Source organism: Mauremys mutica, chromosome 1, assembly GCF_020497125.1.
Source record: "Mauremys mutica isolate MM-2020 ecotype Southern chromosome 1, ASM2049712v1, whole genome shotgun sequence".
Lineage (NCBI taxonomy): Eukaryota > Metazoa > Chordata > Testudines > Geoemydidae > Mauremys > Mauremys mutica.
In genome coordinates, this window is record NC_059072.1 from 173,617,862 (window position 1) to 173,625,318 (window position 7,457).

Here is a 7,457-nt window from a genome sequence, read left to right on the forward strand (position 1 = left end):
AAAGTAAATGAGAAACTGAAACTTAAAACAATGATATTTCTCACATTCAAAATTTGTTTCTACTGTTAAAATAAATGTATATTGTTATAAGACCAAATTACTAGAAATATTTTTCATACAGTTTTATATATGAAAGTGTACTGTAATTGACTGCATTGTTTTTCTCATTATTTTATACTGCATCAGCTTTTTATTTGTTGAAGGTCACATTTCCTGAGGACTTCTGTGTATAGAATAAAACTAATGTACAGCATCTAAGTGTTTTCTTTATTACATAATAAATACTTTTAGAGGACAAGTACAGAAGAACCTCATGAATTCTTATTAATGACTGGGAACCATTTTTCAGTTTGCATAGCTAAATACCATGAATTAGTGAGAAAGTGAACAAATTAAAAAAAAAAAAGGCAGCCCAACAAGTACTTCATGTATTTTGATAATTATAGATTAGTATTTATATTTGTAGTATATTATTAAAAAATACTATTTTAAATGACTTCTTGAGGCCTCACTACTGCACTTAATTATTAATCTTTAAGACGGTAGGCGGTACTACCAGTTTTGAGCAAAATATAAAATTGAGCTACTGAGGTTCTGCTGTATTTGTCTTAAATTTTGTGTTTGAGATTTTATCCTTGTGCATTTATCAATGTATTCAACTCTTAAGAGTACTTGCTCTTAAATACATGGATGATTCACACATGCAACTGTCGCTATCTGTGTAACATTTTAATTTCTTTATGGGACATGAGAAAAGGTAGGTGAGAGAAGACCTCCACAAAGCTTCATAACATATGGGAAATGGTGGTTGCAAATGCTAGATTAATGTTAAATTGTAATTAATGTTTCAAAAGGCAAATCAGTCTTTTTCTTTAACCCCTTTCACCCTGTTCCAAATAAGGGAAGGGGAGGGGGGCACAAAGTTTACTGAAATGCTTGAATTTTTTTAGTGTAAATAATATTTAGAACTGTGTATTCTAAAAGTACAGTACAATCATGTCAGATTGACATTGTCTACAGCCACATTTTTCATGTAAATTTACAATAAGTGAGAGAACCCCACACTTACATGGGAGCAGGAGAAATCTGGGTCTGAAATAATGGACACTCATAACATTAGACATCTTGGATGAGATCCTCACCCTGTTGAAGCTGTTTATGATGGCTAAAGGGGACAGAGCAATCTACAGAGGACCTAAAAGATTTCATACAGGGTGAGAACTGCAAAAGGCAGTTGTAGATAGCTGTCAAAGGGGATGTCAGTTGCAACGAGTGCAGCATTGCAGAGATTCTGAACAGCACTCTGCCCCATAAGGCAGCATGAGGAGGCTTGGGGTAACTTAGACAGCTCTGAGGAGATTATTCTGTACCTGTTTTTCTTCCCTCCATCACAAACATTTTAAATTTATTTATTTATTTTTGGCCTGAAAGCTGTGCTGCCCCGCCTAGCGATGCCACTTCAGACAGCAATAATGTTCAGTATGATAACTTCAGGGTGCTTCATTGCTAACTTTGTGATAACTGTCTCCTTGGCTGCCACCTTTGGAGTTCAATCAGCTCAGGATACTGTTATTAATTCAAAAGGAAACACCATCCTAGGTTATTTCAATAGAAATGCCATTAATCAGATTCACAGAAGTGAATAGAAAGCTAATAATAAAAGTTTACATTAGGGCAGAGACATGTTCAAGTTGTTTTTTTTTCTGCTGTTTGGATACACTCTGCTATCTTACCGAAGATCCCGTTGGCACTTACTAGAGGGTGAGCTGTACTGCACAACAGACTGTTTTAGGAAAATAATGCACTGTGGCAAGCTGCAAAGCACTGCCTGCTCCCCAGTGAAGATGGGATTGACCTCACTCCCCTTGCACTGGTAGTGAGAGGAAAGATTATAGGATTGTGATTGCGTTTCACACAGTAACACACCACCTAGGGACATAAAAATGGATTGCCTTCTAACTGGGAAATTATAGGGTGAGATTTTCAAAAGCACTCAGCATTGGCTTAATATTGACTTCAGCCCAAGCACAGTTAGACAAATGTTGGGCACTTGTGAAAATCACATCCCTAGGATGGTTTTATATCTACATCTGTATATATTAGTTTACTAAACCTGTTTGTGCTTGGTTGACTGCAATGTCCCATATGGCCACTATTTTGAATTTCCTCTCTTCTTAAGAAGTGGAAATCCAGACGCTCAGGCTAGAAGTCCTATTATTTTTAAAATTTGGCATAACTGTTTATATTAATGAAATGGATTTGTGCTCCAAATTTCTAAATATCCATGCTTCAGCTCAGCATTTATTCTGTATAGAGACAATGTAGAGTCATTTATCTGTCAACCTGGCCCACTGGAGCATGAACTCTCACATTTTATTAACGTTATCGCTTTAGAGCCAGATTTATTCATTCTTGTATGAATGGCCAAACAGCTTTCTGTGCCAAAAAAGAATACTGTAATGCTTGAGGAAATCAGGTGCCTCTCACCCTTGACCGTTAACCTTCGGTTTACATGTCTATGTCAGTATTTTCCTGTTCCTTGGAATGTGGCATATTTTGCAAGCTTCTTGGAAATTATTTCCTAATCAGCCTTCCCCTGGATACAGTGTACTATTGCACATAAGCAGTATCTCAAAATTTGTTTAGCCACAACACATTCATTATTCAGTGGGAGGGAGAAATATCTTGAAATTTTCAGCAACTTCCCCACCATGGGCTCTGGGAGGATAGCATTCATTTATATGATCCTGTAATTTTAAATTTTGGATAGCTTTCAACTAAAGCTTTAAATTTGCTACCCAGTGCAATCAAGATATGTTGGATATGATTCAGACTTTCAGTAACATCTGCTGAACACCTGCTAAATCTAACCTCATACCATTCAGGACCATGCCCACCTGCAGTTGTTATACCTAACTTTGAAGGCCTGTGTCTTAGCTAGTAAAGGAGAAACACCAAGGTCCCAGTATTCTACTTTGCTTCCAGGGGAAGAAGAGAAACCCCACAACCCTTGCCGCTGGACTGTGCAGAGGTAAAGAAATCAACATTGGCACAATGGCATGCCTTCTCTGGAGTGCATGGGAGTACTCTTCGAGGATTCAGATGGAGAGGATTCAGATGGAGAGGCACTGACTCAGATGTAGGGGACAGTTGGAGAGGGGTGGCACTGACTCAGTGGTATTTTTGAATACTGATCTCTCGCGCAGCCCAAGGTATCAGGGCTTGTGCCCCTCTTTCTGAAAATACCAGAGGCTTTTGAGTGCTGGTCCACCTCACTGCTGCTTCCCTGAACTGGAGCCCTGAATCTTGAAAGAAGTTAGTTTTACTTCTAGTCGTTTTAGGGAACATAGTTTAACTTTTCATCCAAAGTAACCCCCCAAAATCACTACTGCAGATAACTTACTGTACTTTTTATGGTGCAGAAACTGTTAGTATTAATAGCTGTGGCTTGATTTTTCAAAAACTGCTGAGCTCAACTTCCACTGCAGTCCATGGGCCACCAAAGGTTCTGCTAAAAAGTTAGTTTGTAAGTGTCACGGGTTGGATCTGAGAAACCCCCTTGGGAACTGCCAAATGATGTGCCAAGACTACTGCTGCCCCTGCTTTCCTGCTGTGCCAGCTTGGGACTCTAGCGCCCTGTCTTGTCGAGCCAGACATGCCCGTCTGCTCCAACACAGACCCAGGTCTGAACCATGTGCCCCAAAGCTGCAGACTTAACTGAAAGCAACTTACAGAGGTGTTCTTGTCTTTAACACTCAGATGCCCAACTCCCACTTGGGTCTAAACCCCAAATAAATCAATTTTACCCTGTGTAAAGCTTATACAGGGTAAACTCATAAATTGTTCTCCCTCTATAACACTGATAGAGATGCACAGCTGTTCCCCATCCCCCTCCGGTATTAATACATACTCTGGGTGAATAAGTAAAAAGTGATTTTATTAAATACAGAAAGTAGGATTTCAGTGGTTCCAGATAGTAACAGACAGAACAAAGTGAATTGCCAAGTAAAATAAAACACGCAAATCTAAGCCTAATACAGTAATAAAACTGAATACAGATACAATCTCACTCTCAGAGATGTTTCAATGTTTCTTTCACAGACTGGACGCCTTCCTAGTCTGGGCACAATCCTTTCCCCGGTACAGCCCCTGTCCCAGCTCAGGCGGTAGCTAGGGCCTTTCTCATGATGGCTCCTCTCCCTTGTTCTGTTCCACCCACTGATCTATCTTTTGCATAAGGCGGGAATCCTTTGTCCCTCTGGGTTCCCACCCCTCCTTCTCAATGGAAAAACACCAGGTTAAAGATGGATTCCAGTTCAGGTGACATGATCACATGTCACTGCAAGACTTCATTACCCACTTGCCAGCACACACATATACAGGAAGACTTACCAGTAAAACAGCCATCTACAGACAATTGTCCTGGTTAATGGGATCCATCAAGGTTCCAAACCACCATTAATGGCCCACACTTTGCATAATTACGGTAGGCCCTCAGAGTTCTACTTTATATTTCTAGTTTCAGATACAAGAGTGATACATTTATGCAAATAGGGTGACCACACTCAGTAGATTATAAGCTTTGTAATGATACCTTTTGCATGAAGCATATTCCAGTTACATTATATTCATACTCATTAGCATATTTTCATAAAATCATATAGAGTGCAATGTCACAGTAAGATTCCAAAAAGCCTGTCTGTTTTTAAAAAGTCAAAGTAATGTATTTTAACCAAACTGCCTTTCTGACATCCCAAGAACTGTGCTGCAGGCTTCCTGGTGTCTGCCACAGTGAGTGACATCAGCACCATACACTAATGGACTGATACATGTTTAGAGTGGGATGGTTCTTGCAAAATGTTTATGGTATTTGTTTGTTTGATCTGTAAGGTAAACAGGAGCTCATTTCTCTTCTGGCAACAATCATTGGCTTTAATGGAGTTACATTGCAGAGAACTTGGCCCTGTATGTTTCACCATGGCTATTTTTATCCACGTTCAGTATCTTACGGAAGTTGGCATTTAAAAAAAAAAATCCCCAGACCTTTTGCAGTTGATATTTGAGAGTGTATAAATAAAGCTTTATTTTGACTTCTGGCTCTTTCTCTGGGGTTTGGCTTGACTAATCTTAGACAAGCTTCTAAATGTGGTGACAGTATTTTGTAGGAGGCATGCTCTTAGTTTTTTATAAAGCTAGTCTCCCTAATGAAAAAGATGAAAATAAAGGAATTTATTGCAAAAGTAATACATTTTGAAAGCCAAGTACTGTTCCAGACTAATGCAGCTTTTTTAAATCAATCCTATCAATTTTTAGAGGACTTGTTTAACCTATACTATTTAATATTTCCATCTTGCTTGTTTTTGTTGGTTGATTGTTTTTTTTCTCAGGCTGGATTATCAGCATACTGAAAGCATGTTGGATTTTTTTTTTTGGCTTGGTATCTGTAACCAGCACTCATTTTAATATACAGTAGAACCTCAGAGTTACAAACATGTTGGGAATGAAGGTTGTTCATAACTCTGAAATGTTTGTAACTCTGAAGTTTTGAGCAGGGGGGTGGACTAGATGACCTCCTGAGGTCCCTTCCAAGCTTGATATTCTATGATTCTATGAACAAGACATCACAGTTCTTTCAAAAGTTTACAATTGAACAGTGACCTAATACAGCTTTGAAACTTTACTATGCAGAAGAAAAATGCTTAGCTTTTTTTTTAGTAGTTTACATTTAATACAGTACTGTACTGTATTTGCTTTTTTATTTATTTTTATCTGCTGCCCAGTTGTATACTTCTGGTTCCAAATGAGGTGTGTGGTTGACTGGTCAGTTCGTAACTCTGAGGTTCTGTTGTACACCATGTCATGAAACACGAGAAATGGAAGCTGAAAAGCTGCAGTGTGAGGCCAGAAATCTCAAATGGCGAGGAGCTTTCCTAGCTCTGATTGTCCACGAGATAAGGCCTCAACCTCACATTTTTCTGTTTACACCCTTGCCTTCGCTGCTTGCACCATTACAATTAGGATAGTAGTGGCCACTTATTTTTGCAAGAGACAGCTCTGTAAAGCTATGGGGCTGAGGTTGCCACCATGAACCTCCCCCCGCCCCGGTGACTAGGATTGCTGATGAAGGGCCTTCTGTTCCCAAGAGGATCTGCTGCTACTGAGGGAATCAACCGAAGCGCAGACAAACGAAGCTATTCAGGGAGACACAACAGACCGAGAGCCAGGTTCCAGATACTTATAGGAGGAGCACCCTGTGGGAGGCATATTGTGGGGAGACGTGTTACCAACTTACCTATTTTGTCACTAGATTTAGTGACTTCTTGGTTTCCCTAGTGAGAAAATTAGTGTCAAAGTGATCATTGACAAATCTAGTGACTTTTACTGCCCATTACAGTGGCACTCAGAGAAAGAAGTCACCAATATGTATAGTTACAAAATCATTCACAAGCAGCTCAATAGTGTTAATAAAATCCATTCCATGCTCTTCTTACTACATTCTGTTGCACACCCAGCCATTGTCATTACATCTCAAGTGAGCATGTCCTCGGAAGGAAGCACATTCTTGGGCTGAGATCGCTATAATCTACAGGTGAGGAAAAGAAGTTTGTGGAGGCTAATTAAATATTTTGCTAAAGCCAGGTGCACTTTGGAGAGAACAGCACATGAGCTAGGGCTTGTTTTTACCCAAATGTGTTCTTTTTCACTGCGCAGTAGTAGATGACACACCCTGTGATGCAGAGAAAGATGGCTAATGAAGCAGTCTGGGTGGGGAAGCAGGTTAGCCAGCAAGGAGCCACATGGATGGAAGATGGGTTGGGATGATACAGGGCCATGTGCCCCAGTGGGGGGTGGGGGGCACCATGCCCCCATGAATTAAGCCTTTACTACAGGATCAAAGGTGGAGCTAGCTTGATTTCAGTTCCCCTTTCCTCCTTCCCTTGGCTTGGCCTGGGGTTACCTGCCTAGCTATTTTCAGAAATGAAACCCTGGAAGCAGGGGTGGGGGGGAGTTCCAGCTAGCGAATTTTTGTTTTTAAATCTACTTTTTTGGCTCCCTACAGGGCCGAGCTCAGGTCAGGCGACTGTCCTACTCCTGGCTTGGGCCCTCCCTTTCACTAACCTGTCTGCTCAAATCCAGGCTGGCAAGAAAGGGAGGCTCAGCTGAAATTAACCAACCGTGGCCCCAGTCAATCTGGGCAGCAGTGTACAGAGCACCCTTCCCAATGAGCAGAGGGCTACAGTTTCCTTCAAGCAACAGAATGTAGTAAGAAGAGCATAATAGATACTAACACTGTTGACCTTCTTGTGACTGAGTTTGTGACTATACTTGCCTGTGTGATGTATGTATGTTGAATTCTCTGGAAGTTTTGTTCGGTGACATTTTTGACTCTTTGAGTGCTTAAACAGGTACATCTGGTGACCTTTCAGGGTTTGCCTGGTGCCTTTCTGCTATGTGGA